We start from the raw sequence: 16371 nt of genomic DNA on the forward strand, positions 1-16371 counted from the left end.
TGAAGAAGTAACTTGATCATTAAGTTAACTTCATTTTTAATTTTAACTCATTTAATAGCATACAAAAATTACATTTTTTTCTCATACTCCAGTACTGAGTGCTTCAGGTCTTCACCTCTGTGCCCAACCCTGGGTCGTAACGCCGAATCAAGCATTGCTCATTATAAGGCCCTGCTATATGCACCCTGGTTATATATAAAACAAACAGCATTCCCTCAATTTTAACCTCTTCAGCGCGGCGCGGATTTCCGCGCCACGCTGAAGATTCCGTGCGCGGGCGGGGCCATGACGGAACGGTTCCGTCATGCGCACAGCGAAACCGACGTGCATGACGGAACCGTTCCGTCATGCGCGTCGAAGGGGTTAAAGGAAAACCAAACCTATTTATTGACCCAAGGCCTATTTAAAAATTAAGTCAAGTCTGTGAGCTGCTCTGAAGCAATTTGCGAGCTACTGGTAACTCACGACCAACTGGTTGAAGGCACCTGTTCTAACTGCAGATCCATCAATGCCTCGCCATTCTCTGGAGTGGATTCCTTATTAAAATTTTTTTTTAGCAATCGGCTTACTGTCATCAAGAATTTGTGTAAACGCTCTATGTTTGAGAGCATGGAAGGAGAAAAATTGAAAAAACTAACGTCAGTGCGCAGGGCTAGTGCTCTGCTGTGACACTTCGGGGTGGAGCGGAGTGGGCAGGATCATTGCTGGAAAAATTCTCCAGATCCCGCCTGATGCCTATGAATATATTAGGTGAGTTTTCTGGTAGATAAAGTATCCGTCAGAAATTGCGTTTTTTAAATTTTATTTATTTATATAGTGCCTGAATCACCCCCGAAGGGGTATCTCTGCGCTTATGGACATACGAGAAAGTGCTGGTACTATGTGAGGCGTCTAGAACAGAAATGTTTTCAGGGACTTTCTAAAGTGAAGATGGTCTGAGCACTGCCTCAATGTTATAGGGAGCGAATTCCAGGGACAAGATATGAAAAGGCCTTTTCCCCCAGTCCTAGACTTATTAATCCGGGAAACTTTGAGAAGGGATTTAGAGCTGTATCGAAGGTCTCCATGGGGAGTATATTGGCTAAGTTTCTCCGCAAGATATGTTGGACCATTGCCAAACACCGCCTTGTGGACGATGCAGCAAACCTTGAATTTTATTTGTTTGCGCACTGGAAGGCAGTGGAGCTGCTGCAACAGCGGACTCGAAGATGATCTGTAGGAGGCATTCATTGCCAACCGTGCCGCTGTATTTTGAACTACCTGTAAGCGGTCTAACGAGGCCTCGTTAGCCGAAATCAATAAAGCATTACAGTAGTCCAAACGACTCAGGATTAACGTCTGAATTAGAGTCCTCCGTGTATGGTCTGGAAGAATAAGGAAATACTCGTCTCAGCAGACTCAGTACATGAAAGCATGAGCTCACCATATGGGTCACCTGCTCCTTCATGTTCAGACTCTGCTCAATGGGAACCCCTAGGTTTTTTCCTAATGCCTTAGAGGCGGGGGAGACACCCAGCTCACCTGGCCACCACTCTGGTGTCCACAACAATGCGGCCTCTCCGAAGAGCATAATCTCTGTCTTCACAGCATTTAATTGGAGGAAGATGTGGCACATCCACTGAGATTACAGAAAATAAGTAACTTGTTCTTTTGGTCTCTTTAATGAGTCACATTGGGTATGGCTAGATCAGAAGCTGCCTACTTCTCCACGGGTGCTCTAAAAAGTGTAAATGTTACTCCTTCAGTTTCTCTGGCTCCAAAGAACCACACAGGTTTTCAAATAAATACAAACCTGATGGTAAAACACGTAAGTTGTTAAAAGGTTGCAAACAGGATTCGAAGTTCAGATGGGTGCCTAGTTTGAAACCAGTCAAAGCATGCAAATAAGATTAAGTCAATTATCTAAAGTAATGGTTTTTGTACCAATGTTGCATTTTGTTTGTATTCTTAAGTGGTTAAAATACCTGTTGGACAGTTTTTCTTAGGTGTTTTAAGAAGTAACTGTTGGAATCACACCAAAGCAGACAAGCCTGAAGCAGTTATGACTGCGTCTGCAGGTAGTGCTTTTTGTATCTTCAATCAATCATGCTCTGGACGTGTGTTATCCTAGCGGCAGTCCCAGTGCACGTGGGAAGTTTGTAGCTCATGGCGGCACAATGGGTGCAGCCTTCTATAGAAGGATGTGTTGTGGCTTGTTCCGCTACACTGCCAGTTTCATGTGGACTGGGCATGTATCCTCCGCTCCTTGCCCCAGGCAGAAACCATTGACAGGACTGCTTTTGGGTAGGAGCTATGTTGGAAGCCGGCAAGGGGAAGGTACAGAACACGTACTAGTCGGATACTTCTCAACTGCCTAATCTAGTGGAGTCAAAGTGTAAAACCTAAGGTAACAGAATATTACTTTACAAAAACATTTAGGGTCTTATTCCTTGTCTGAAGATCCTCAAACAACCACGGAATCCATTAGACATAAGGCATCGTACTTTTTCAAGTATTGACTCTTCAAGACATACTCTATTTATGAACGTTAAGTCATACTGGCATCTGACTCTGTTCATCCCTTTTTTTCAAAATACTTTTTTCATTTCTTGACCATAGGGAGCTCCATATCATTATGTGACTGTTTGTTTTGGACCTATCGCCCACAAGCAGGGTCCCATTCTCTCCATTAGAGAGTGTTGTCTGGTAAATATACACTCCTACTTGGTCAGGCAAGAGGTATATAAAGTACAACACCAACTTGGTGGGGCTATGTTTCTGGTGACGCTGCACTGAGTGGTACTTGACTCACATGTTTCAAAAAATACTTTGAAAGCACTCTTGGCGTACCTTGGCTTTATTCTTCTTTTTCTACACTTATTATTATTATACTGTGATTAATCTCTTTTGACATTTTGACTTCCAGTTAACTTCTGACACAAAGCATCTACATTCTTAGTTTTATCACTTCTATGATTTATTTGGGACAATATATATTTTTATATTTACAGGTATTACGCAAGAGGTTTCTGTGGCTCCTTCCTGAAGAAGGCACATTTTTGGTGCCGAAACGCGCATAGAGAATCATACCCATGTTATAGCCACCGATTGTTTTTCAATTGTATCAGCTTTCTTCGACCATATCAGACCAACATTTCTTGATTTTCATACAAGCCAAGTGCTGTATTAGCGTATTAGAGCCATTGTTGTTTTGTCTTTGTGCATGTTTCAGTGCTTGTACCTGTTTTTATTGTGTAGAGTGATTTCAGAGTGAATGTAGACACGACTGGTGAGTGAATGTGAATCATATATGTATCAGTCCTTATTTGAATAAAAGTATTTTTGTATGAGTTAAGTATATGGTGTTGTTGTCCCTCAATGTTTTTGTAAAGTGATATTCTGTTGTTATAGAATATTTAAGTTTCCCCAGGTTTTGCACTTAGTTCCTTTCCTGCCTAGAGGAACTTCCACCCCTTTGCAGGGGGCCCTTTATTTACATTTAATCTAGTGGCTTCTCCTGGTTACTTCCTAGCATGTCTTTTGTAAGTCTATTATAATTTCTTATCGATTCTATTCCTCACTCCTAGTACTTTGTTTTTTTTTTCATTTCGAAGCCCCCCTTCTGATGCAAGACATGGCCTTTTGGATAATCCTCTCGATTTGTTGCCTGAATTACTACTTGCACATTTCCGATGACTGCCATGTGCAGTTGTGGTATGTTTCTTGGTGCGAGATTATAGATATCTCTTTTTAAAGATTTCGATGTATCCCCTGTTGCAAATCCTTTTGATCCTTCCTTTTGATACAAGTCTGTGACGTTTTCTTGGTGCAAGATTTTATACCCATCATCTTCCATAATTTGTACCTGTTTTTTCCCCCTACCTCTTGGTTCAAGACTGTTGTTCCTTCTTTTTCCTTGGTCACCATATTGCTTGTGCCATTGTCCCTTTCTACAGTGATGTTGAGTGCATCCCCAGTTTTATCTTGGTGCAAGAAAAACTCTTGGACGGGTAGGGATTCAAACCAAGTATTTGAAACACATTCTCATTTGTTGTTCCTTGTCATTTCAGGGACACCTCCAGGATGTGCCTACGCACATACCACCAAAGTTAGTCATCACTGCTTTCAGAATTGGCACCAGTATACAATTTTGATGCGATCACGCCTGCAACCATTGGTTTCTCGATTTACCTGCTTGTATATATCTGTGCTTTGGTGCGCCAGGTGCTATAAATTGTTGTTTGAACGGGTTGAACACTACTGTCTCCCAGGAAAATAGTCCAAACTAAGGCTGCAACACAATAGAGATTTAACTAGTGGCACTGACCTACCTTGTAAGCTTTACTTGCTCAAGTTTCAAAGTTTTTTTCTACTGTTAAGTTCTCCAATAAATCGGCCTCTTGTGTCCTGAGGTACATACATTAGGTATGTCCTGAACTGCATCAGATTCAGTTACGAAGAGAGCCTTTAGCCTTTGATAGTGCTTGCACGGGGGCAGAGGCCTAGAAATGGTATCTGGCTGAAGAATGACTAGCTGCGACTAAATGCTATTTCAGGCGAACCTTTACACTATTTTCTTCATGCAGATGCATGTGGAGGGATATATATTCATTAGAGAGATCGAATTACATCTATTCTGGAAAGGATCACATCTTCCCTACAATAAACATCAAAAGCTCTTTTTTTTGTTGTTGCTGTTCTTCGGTTCTCTGTTAAGTGATCCTCTAATGCTAGATGAGCCACACCTCTAATATATTTTCTAGTGTAATACATTGTCCATAACATCTAGGATAGTTTAAGGTATTTGACGTCAGAGGAAGATACAAAGGTCAAAGTAAAGGGGATTGCCTGTCAAGGATAGTTGGGGAGGGGGAATATTAGATCAACCAAAACAGTAGATCCCCAAATGGCCAGCAATAAGAACATGACATTTTTTTACAAACTGGCACCCAGACCAGCTGTCAGAAACCTGTTCCGAAGGCCGGAACAAACACGATTTACTGGGCCCAACAGTGGGGTTTGGCGGCCTGATCTATGAATTCTGACCAACTGGGCCTAGTACCCCTTCAGAACTTGACTCTCCATGGTAGAGCGGATTGTTGAGCCAAAAACTTGCTTTTATGAAAAGATGAGTATTTATATACGACCACAAATTAAAATACGACATTCACAAACAATACGCACAGTCCTCTGCGGTCAAGGCTCTAGTTAGCAGTAGGAGTTATCCCCTATTCATTATAGGCGACATTCAGGTTAAGCCCCACTGTGAAAAAGTACCCTCTTTCTTGCATGGTATGCCCCCACTATTTGCTGAATTGCTGATGTACTTTGACTGAGTGTCCCCTGGGCTCCTGCCAATCAGGTACCCAGTGCTTGTGTTCCTTCCGTAAACCTGCATTGATGCCTAAACCCAATTGGCATCTCTGGCCACATGTCAGCCCCTGGTAAATGTTACCACAGGTACCCAGTGCACTGTGACCAGAGAAGGCCTATAAGGGCTGCAGCACTTATTGTGCCACCCTTAGAGGTCCTGTACCCTGAAACTCACACACTGCCTTTGCAGGCTGCGTGTCTTGGTGCAGAACAAAACAAAAAATCGACATGGCACACCATGCCCGCAAACCACTGCCCTGGCATACGTCAGTCACCCCTCTAGCTGGGTGCCCTATGCCAGTGGTGAGTGTACAGGTGCTTGAACCCTGTACCCCTACAGTGCCCAAGTCCATTACTGGGCCCTGTAAGTGCAGTGTTTCCATTAAGAGTATATGGTGCTGGGATTTTGTCATTGCGAACTCCGCAGCACCATAATGGCTACACTAAAGACTGGGAAGTTTGGTATCAAACTTCTCAGCACATTAAACCCACACTGATGCCAGTGTGGGATTTAATGTAAAATGCACGACAGAGGGCATCTTAGAGATGCCCCCTGAAATTCGACCAACTTATAGTGACCTGACTGAGTGGCTACGTAGGCTTCCACCACGAGACATTTTTCTGGACCCCTGGGTTGAGAGCCTGCTGCTCTCGGGGGGCCTGAAACAATGCACATCCTTTGACGAGGTGCCAACGCTCCTCCCCCAGGATGGGCAGGGTTCACGAAGGAGAAGCTTCAAAGGCATGCCGCCTTTGTGAGCCTTTCCAGACCATTTGCTGCTTTCAGCAACTGGTCCCCACTGGTTCTACCCCCCACTTTGGGCGGAAGAACCGGTGGGAAAAACAAGTGAGGAAGGGAAGTGTGCCCACCTCTGCCAAGTCCACCCCTCAGGTGGGGGAGGCGAGGTGAAGCATAACCTCGAGTCCCCGCCATCTTGGTGATGGGGGACCCAGCCAACCAGGGACAGGCTTCTGCCCCCCTCCCACAGGAGAGTGGCAGAATAGGAGGTGTACCCGCTCCAGGGAATGGACCCATTGGTCCCTGCCCTTTACCTACTTGTAACGCCCCTAAATTTAGTATTTAGGGGGCACCCTGAACCTTGCTTCCTCAGATTAGAGACCACAAGAAAAGAAGATGAGAAGAAAGACCGAAGAGCTGTGCAGAGCTAACAAGAGGACGACACCCACTGACTTGGCCCCAGCCCTACAGGCCTGTCTCCCCTCGAACCTGCTTTTGCGAAATCCCGGCGTGTCCTGCAGCAAGCAACCTCACAAACCCCGGAGGACCTGTCTGCCTTCACTTCCAGGACTCTAGCTCCCGAGAACACCGGACGTGTTTAAACCGCAGCTTCTGGTGCCAGCCAGAGACAGCGAATCCAGCACACTCTGCACACCCTGGCCCGAGCTCGAGTGAACCAACACCACGAGGAGGACCCCACGGCGATCCTGACCCGAGATCCGGCAACCCCTGACCTCAAGCCTCCTGACGACCCCTCAGCCTCAATCCAGAGGACCCCCCCTCCCGCGACCAGAGCGGGCAAGAAAATCTGACGTATCAAGGCACCCCTGCACCCGACGCCCCACGGCCTTGTGTGCCCAAACCAACAGTGCCTAACCAACCCACAACATTCCAACTTATCCCTCGAAGTGGTGGTCGCACCCAGAAGATCCTCGTCCCCGAGCCTGCAGTGGTTCTTTGCCCCGGAGGTTCTCCATTTGGAAACAACAGGGCACCCGACCTCAAAACAGCCCTCTGCACCCGGCCGCCCTAGTGCCGCTGAGGGTGCACCATTAGTGCTACTTTGGTCCCCCTCCTATCCTCCATAGGATAACATTGGGCCTCAACACTGCACCCGGCCGCCCTAGTGCCACTGAGGGTGCAATCACAGTGCATCACTGACCCTGGGGGACCCTTGAGTCTAACCCCAGAGCCTTAACTCCCACAGTTGTTTACTTACCTGCAAACCGATAACCTGTTTTTCTTCCATAGAATAACATTGACAATTTTCTTCGAAAAACAACTAAGTGTGGAGTTTTGAAAACTTGAAATATACCTTAAAAATCGAAATAATTACCAAAACGCATTTTTTCAACTGTTTTCAGGAAATGTCCCAGTGCTGAATCTAGGCATCCAGCACTGAGTTAGAAAACGTATCGTACAAGTTACTTACCTGCAATTTACTGTCGAAGTCCATTCATTACAATGTACTGCTCCAAAAAGTTTCCAAGTGTGGAGTTTTGAAACCTGAAAATATTCTTTAAAAGTCACACAAATAACAAAAACGTATTTTCTCAACTGTTTTCAGGAAATGTCCCAGTACTGAATCTAGGTATCCAGCACTGAGTTAAAAAAGTAACGAAAAAGTAACTTACCTGCAATTTATTGAAAAAGTCCATTCATTTTAATGTACTATACTTGCTATGTGTGGCAATCTGCTACATTATCTGTAAACCAAAACCAGTATAATTTCTACTGCATTTTTTAGCTGTATTACAAACAAAGTATCATATTACTGCAAAGTATTTATATGCTTACATGTGCCAGGCTTGCTTGGTTCTAGAAAAATAAAACAACAGTATAAATTATTCTACAACAACAATTGACCTAGAGTTCAGTTCTTGTGTGTGGATTCATTTGCTGACTGAGTGTGTACATCAAATGCTTAACAGTGTCTGATACTGCCTTACTGCTCGACCAAGCTACCACTTTAGAGAGTAAGGTTTTATCTAACTTTACCTCTGACTACCTTTGGGGACTCTTGGACTCTATACATACTGTACCTCACTTTGGTGCAGTATATAGAGAGCCAGTTTCTTACACCCACTAGTATCCGAGTCTCAGGAATCCCACTCAGACTCTCAATTAAAGTTAGAAGTGTTCAGTGCAGCTGCGTTATCTGATACGCAAGTTCCCCCAGGGCCGTGTAGCCCAAAATAAGTCTTATCCATGCCAGCACAATTCAAGCGACCAGAGCCTCTTAGCGCACCTTCTTCCCAGGCACTGAAGCTGTAGTGGCTGCCTCTAGTAAGTCTTTTACACGCGGCCTGGGAGGGCTATGGTCAATGTCTTTGAGTTCTTCACATGCTGTCCTGCAGCGGCTAGAGGTCCTTGATGCTCCTTGATAAGTTCCCCGGGTTCCTTCTCATGGGTAGGGAGGGTGGCGTGCAGCGATCCTGGTGCTGGTCCTCAGTCACAGCTTGGGCCTGCTCGGGTCCACACAGCAGCTTCTTTCCTCTGCCAACGGTCTCGACCAGAACACACTTCTTGCTTTGTCCAAGTACCCCCAGCGGCATACACGGGTCACTGTTCCTCCTCTGCGTATAAGCTGCAGCCCAATTGGCACAGCAGCAAACTTCACGGCAGCCTCACCTGACATACGGGGACAGCAACTTAGTAACACATTCAGGCTTTGGATAGGGATTAACACATGTGGAAATTGCCTGTCTGCTGCAAAAATGGTCTAAGGAACTTGAAGCACTTACGATAACATCAAGAGAAGTGAGAAACCTAGGAGCAACCATTTATTCAGACCTGTTCTTGACACTGCATGCTAACGTCCCTAAGAGTGCCTTCTACAAAATGAAACACTACATTGCATCTTCCCATGTCTTGCATGACTAAATTAATTGCAAGCCACCTTCACACTCTTTATCTCCAAGCTTAATTACCCCAACAGCCTATATGCACAATAAAACTCATCCAAAACGCAACCACAAGGCTTCCACTCTGGTTTCACCCAAAAGAATGCATGAATCCAGCCCTGCAATTGCTCCACTGTATACCTATAGCTAGAAGGGCTATGTTCAAGGCACTCTGCACTGTCCACAGAGCCTCCCAATGAAAAGGACCTCTGTACCCACAAGTTAAATTCAAGAAATACAAAACTATCATACCACATTACCATAAGAAATCCATAGGAGGCACTGCTTTCTCATTACAAGCCACCAAGATTTGGAACTCTCTACTAGCTGATATTAGAAGCTCTCAGGACCATATGCACTTCTAAAGACAATTGAAAACGTGGCTTCTTCATACATAACTGTGCCACCGGCATCCCGGCAACAAGACCCAATAAACAGTTACACCCTCGAGAGCAATCCTCTGCATACTAACCAAGAATTGCAAACAACTCAACCAGCAAACTGCTTTTATTATGTAGGTAAGCAAAAAAATAAAAAAGGGCTGACCTATGGTTTGGCGTGACATTATATAGTTATGTAATTCCACGTATAATGGCACACAATAATACTAAAGCCATAATACTCAGCAACAATTTGCAACTTATACATATTAACTTCCCATAAGACAGATCTGCTTGCGAATCTTAAGATCAGATGCCAGACCCTTATTTGCATGTTCTTTTGCCAAATTTCTAGGGCACATGTGAAGCATTACAAGGAAAATTCAATTGTCCTAATGTATTAATCTTATTTTATAATTGATTACTGTATATTTATGGGTTTTATCTTCCAGCTGATAGTTCTATACGCCTTTCTTTTTTTCCTATCATAGCTGGGTTTATAGATTTGTTCTTATTGTCTTCCACTGATGAATTCAAATAACGGAGACGAGTTTGACTATCCAATCTGAATACTGCATATGTTTTATCTATTTATCCTTTTTATCCTTGTTGCTCGATCACTGATGATGTGCAAAGGTTTAGGGCAAGGATGCCGAAATAAAGTTGGTAATGGCTGAGGGTTGTCCATCACCAGCACTGTCCAGCCAAACATCACCAAGTGAACAGCCATGGATTAACTAAAGAGATCTGTCACACATTACTGGACAAATTTGGAGGGCTTTAATAAAATCCATTCACTGCAACTCCCAAATGTCTACACAAGCTGACTACTTGCATACATCTCACATAAACACGCAGATATGGGATATTAATAATAAAAAGTCCATCCCAACAGATCTCTCTACTTCTCTAACCCTCCAACCACACCAGCTCAGATCCACAACTGTACACACAAAAAATCTCAGATTGGACTACCCCGTACAGTAACTGGATAAGCACAGTGTATCATATGAAATACCATACTGGGACCTGCAGAGCTCTTCAACACCACCAGCATGCTGAAAACCATAAAACTGTGTGTCTGTCTCTTACATGTCATCATTCAACATACTGCTATGCCCAGCGTCCCATAACACAATACCTGCACCTTTGTGGTTGTCGCACACAAGTTGCAAAACTTCCCACATAGGACCAAAACAAAAGCAACATCCTTCCAACTACACATCCTACATGGTGTAGCGCTTCAGTGCCCCGCATATGGGGATTGCCAACCTTTCCCAGCACACAGACAACAACCCGAGCAGTGCAGCATCCATCTCCTCACACCTCACTACAAGGATCCCTTTGCCAAGATCCCTCCACTGGTCCTCTCTCCCACTTAATGCTCCCCTCTCCCTCACAGGGCACACTGGTCTTGGCGAGCAGGGCAGGCGCTGGTGCTCCAGGCTCCAAGGACAGGTTGTCCTGGATTCCTCTAGTTGATTTCCCCTCACCCAGCTGGGAAATTACCAAGCCTTGGCCTTCAGTCCTGTTTACAGGCAGAAAATTTGCAGAGCTTCTCCTCCCTGCACAGTCCGACTGGCTGCTTGATAGTTGACAAATTTTGGGGTCTCAAGCTCCTCTATTATTAGTCCATTTCCAGACACCAAATGTGATTTAGAGTCTGAGTCCTTGGAGTTTATGGTCGGTGGCTACTTCCTTTTGAAGAGCCCTCTCCTCTGTTCTCCCTTCCTCCAGGAAGCAGTCTATCGCAGCAGGAGCGACTCAAATATGTTAGCCGCAGAACACAAGCAATGGGAGTGACTAGAGCTTCACACCTGATGGCAGCCACAGTGATATGTGTGTCAAAAGGTTACCCCAGGGCCTCAGCCCTACTCTTTATAATACTCTTATCAGCCCTGTCTCCTTCCTGAGATGTGCCCAGACCTCTTCCCAGTGACCCCTCACTGAATCAGCCTATGCTTCCACCACTGCACCGGTGCTGCTTAACTCCTGGCAAAGTTAGTAGACTTTCACCACAATCAGAGTAACATTTTGGGTTCCCCCTACGGTCCAAAGAGACCGCAAACCACGAGACCGGCATATTGCATGGCGCACACACATGGTGCGTGTTCACCCATGACAACAAAAATCAGCATTGGGAATCCAGACTTCATTAAATTGCGGCACTCACAGCCGAGGTGCACGCCCAACGCCATGCAAATGACTTTTCTTTCCCAGCACCAGCGTTATTTATTTCTAATCTTTTTACCTTCTTTGGATCTACAATCTAAGAAAACATTTAATAAAACCTTATCCCCCATCGCTCAGGTGACACACACAAAGCGTTAAATGTGGTACTATGATATTGACTGACTAGCGCTAAACAGACATACAATGTTAAAAATGGTGATCACTTGGGATAGGTTGTACCCACTGAGGGTACTTTTAACCACAATTACTGTGCCTAGTTCTATATTCAGTGATCATTTTGCATTACTTCAATTATAAAGCCTCTTTACACCCATAGGTCCTGGACTATACTTACAAACTAAAATAATGTTAATCACATGACCGTATGCATAGGATGATTGTCTAATTTAGCAGACTATTAATATAGGTAAAGTAACTGTGTCGACGTTATGCTTGCTACTACATTTGGCATTTGCTTACAAACTATGATGAAAGCTCAAAGACATTATTCAGACTTGCAAGACAATGAGTCACTTTAAGATTGAAATTCAATAGATAACAAATGTTCTAAAAGTTTGTACTCCCATACTTGAATTGATTAAAGCAGTGCCTGTGCTGGTTTAGCTGTTTGTTCGTGACAGGCTAGGCCCGCAAGTGCAGTATGGCGAGATCCAAATGTTTCCATGAAATTGATGTCATGTGGACAGCAGTGCTAATCAGGCGTAGGCTCAGCCAGCTGTCAGGATCACCTACCAACCCCAAACATTTTTGGAAACTAGGCACCCACAGGAGTTCAGGGTGCTGTGACTAACATGGATCCCATCACACTTCTGTAACCAGAATGTCAGGCAAACATCAAACATCCTCACATTTTTGAGAGGGTAAAATTTCAGAATTTTCTCTGTGTTAGGCTTATCACATAAATATGGTAGAAACTAGGTGTTCAAGCATGTTTAGCTGTACATACACATGCTGTGCATACTCATGCCATCAAGTGTTGGCCTCAGATGTGTGGACGTTTTTTTTGTTGTTGAAGATTTCTTTTTGAGTCACAAAGCAATGTGACTCCACCTCACGCTTGCAGTGCACGTGGTCATCGGCTCCTTTATTAGATTGATTTTTTTGCCCACCATCTGATTTGAACATGTACTCCCATACTCTGGATTGATGCAGTTTCTGTGATCTTTCAGTCCTCTCGTTCCATCTGTATTTTGTTTGATCACGTTTTATCCCAAGCATTCAGCTGCTGACAAGAAGGCTTTCTCGCCTGAAGACCTTGAGACCTTGAGACCTCTGACCTTGAGAGCGAAGACCTCCCACCAGCTCAACAGGTCATGAGTACAGCTCCCCCGTCCCCCCACCTTGACACAGCCCAGAACTTCCACCCCACAAGGGGCTTTCAGCCTTTCCGGACCTGCAGAGACAGGCTTCTGGCCCCCACTGCATTCAGGCCATGGTCGCCACCGATTGTCAATTTCATACCCATCTTCGGTGCGGAAAACAATTCTAAAGAAGACATCCTCGGCACCGACTGCTCCTGGCTCGGTGCCAATCCGACCGTCTGATCCCAAACAGCTGGCCTCAACCTACAGGTCGGTGCCATTACTGAAATATTTTGTTCAGACTGGAAGACTAGCCGATGAACCAGTCAAGCCGGTCCTCTAGAAGTTGCAGGAGCCACCACTTGGGGGGGTTGCTGCTTTACAGTCTATTCATAGCATGCGTATCTACAGCCACACATGCCTCGAAGGGAAAATGTTTATTGCCATGTAAGAATTTTTTCGAGGCATGTAGTGCTGTAGAGTCACATGCCCCCGCCCTCCTCCCCAGACACCTCTGGCTGTTGGAGATACCATTACTTTCTACTTCTCATGCATGGTCATTTTTTATCTCTCTCTTTCCTTTGTCACTCTGCTCCAGTCTCATCCTCACCCGTTGTGCAGAAAACAATCCAGATATAGAGTCGATGACCATGCCTCGTGACTCGAGAAGAATTCTTTGAAGAAAAACTAGATGGCAGGAGTATGCACAGCATGTGAATCTACAGCACTACATACCACAAACAGATGAATACAGGGTAAGAAACATTTTCCTTTGTTGCCCAAAATTTTGATGTCTGCAAGGCATTCAGTGTAAGACAACCTGCTGGAATACACACAAGCCACACCACCTTGGATTTCCCTGATTCTCTAGGTTTCAGAAAAGTTCAAGGATGGTTGGGTACCCTTGGTATTCAATGACCGAAAGCCTCAATACTGCAGCAATTCTCTATGACAAGTGAGAGAAAAAATGTATTTCTTTGGGCTTAGTTTTGACATATGGGCTGCGTCCCCTTAACAACAGAAATACTGTCTGGCGCCGAGGGGTGGGGCCCGATGTCAAGACAGATCAACACCCAACCCCATTCCTTTTCTTACTTTTTTCCCTGGTAATTTTATGTTCTTTCTGCACACTTAGGTGGCCAGATTGGGGTGTTTAGAAGTGCATACTTTCAAAAAAAAAAAAAGGATTTTAAGACCTAAAACTTGCCCTTAATAATCCAGATATGTCTCGTCAAGAAATTAGCAAAATTTGTTGATCGTGTTTTCCTTCATTGGAAAAACTAAAGGTGAACGGGTATAGGAATGGTCAGATATGCTTTATGATTTTAAGAAAATATTTTGATACTTATCGCCAGGAGAAATAGAGGAGCTACACTCAAATGCAAAGGTGTTGATTGCATGTCTTTCTTCCACCACCCTATAATTCCTGTCTCTTTATCTCTCTCTTGTGGGCTCTTTTGCATCCTTGCTGTCGCTTTTTCTTTTTTGTTTTCCTATCTTTCTCTTCTGCCAGTTTCTGCTTATTTATCTCTCGTGCTCTGGATCAATGTCTGGGTATGAATAATAAGTCTTGGTCTCCAGCAATGAATGATGATGCCCACCACCTGCAAACACCAGCACAAATTAAATAATATATGTACATCTGTAGGCTTACCCAGCATTTTTTCCACTTCTGTGTAGCTCCTAATTTTAGCCAGTCACTGAAACCATAATTATCCTATTTGATTTCTATTTCTTTTAGTATTTCAATATTTATTTTATCATAACTGCTCCTTTCCACGTTTATTTTCCAACTAGTCCTTTAACCTGCGCACAATAAACGGGACCTTCTTTTTTACTCCACTCAGATACGTTTGCCCATTGGCATGTCTTATGGCAGTTGTCTATTACTCAATACAGAACTACAATAGGGTACACATTTGATCTGTTTGTGTGGTCCATTAATTTGCATGTGGTTGAGATTTTGCATTTGAGTTCATCTACAAACCACCTGGTGATTCCAAATCTGAATGGAAAACGCATGTTGTGAGCCTCTCATTCAGATTACATTTGGGGCATTCTTTGTGATGTAATATTGTTTGAACGACTATGTGATCTTCATGCCAAAATGGAAACGACCACTGCCTTGTTGCAAAGAACCAGTGATGTGTTCATTAAGTGAAAAGGGTGTGCACTTGGACGAGGTCTGCGACGGAACAGGATGATACATTTGTCCTTGTTGGTGACCGGAAGAGGGTAACAAACATGGGCGTCATTTAGGGGTTGCAGCTGCGACCCCTGGCTTTCCCTTTGCTTACCCTGGCACTGCTTTTTGCGAACCCTGGCCTCAGAGGTGGCAAAATCAGTGCCTGGAACACAGAGGAAGCTCTTCCTCATGGACGCTGGTTGGAGCTCCACTTGCCTGGTTCCTGTCAATTTTATTATTATACAAATAGTAAATAAAATTATTCACTATTAGTTTAATACAAATGGAATAAAATAGCTGGAATATAACCCTATCTGGAAGCTAAAGTAAATATAAAATGCTGTTACATGTATGTTGTATTTATGCTTGTGGGTGAGAGGCTGTTTTTGTGCGCTAGAGTGTGTGAATGTGTTAGCATGTGTGTGTGAGTCAAAGTAAAGGTCAAATGGCGTACAATGTCACTTCCACTACCACTGGAATTTTGGTGAATTGAGGTCCATGGTAACAAACAGCAAGAAGATGCTCCAAATTCACAATCTAGGGTCTTCCACTGCTACTAACATTGATACTTATAACAAAGTAGAAGGAAACAAGAAAAATATGGAATGTAATGCTAATTTCTGCCACAAATGTGAGGAGGTATTGCATCTTCTCGAGAATTCATGATAAAAGAGCAGCTATGAGGGCCCAAAAAGGTGCAAGTCTTGTAAATGTTGATACAGTATGTGTTTTATTCTGGAAGCTTGGCTCCTGAATTCCTATTGGTTAACAAAATCAACCTGATGCCGAAAGAATTATACGTGTTGAGGGGCGTCTTGTTTCTACGAGAGAATTTCTACACACATTTGTGGAAAGAGAGCTATATGTGCAAACAAACTGAAAGACCTGCCAACTCAAGGAAAAGAGATATAGACTATTGACTATTTAAGGTTCAACTGGTGGCCTTTGCAGACTTCCACCAGGGGGTTTATTAGAGGGTTCCTGAGAATATTGTTGCCGGTATTGCATGTTTTAAGTGCGATCAGTTGCGTCTAGTGACATTTGAAAGTGGTGGGGCGTAAAAGTTGGGCATGACTTATGTGGCGAGCAAGCTTATTGGAGAAACTTGGGGTCCAGGTTGGGTCCTCTTCCCAAGAAAAAAGGATTGGTAAATGGTGCATCTGAAAGCAAATGAATGCAGTGAGAAAGCAAGGTTTATAAAGCAGTAGAAACGTATAGTCTTGAAATATCAAACAAATAAAAAATTGCCCAATATTTTATTGCATGAATATCTTCAACCGTTCTTCTAATGTGCAAATTGGCAGCGCCACAACTTCAG

The sequence above is a fragment of the Triturus cristatus genome, chromosome 4_2 (assembly GCF_964204655.1).
Source record: "Triturus cristatus chromosome 4_2, aTriCri1.1, whole genome shotgun sequence".
Lineage (NCBI taxonomy): Eukaryota > Metazoa > Chordata > Amphibia > Caudata > Salamandridae > Triturus > Triturus cristatus.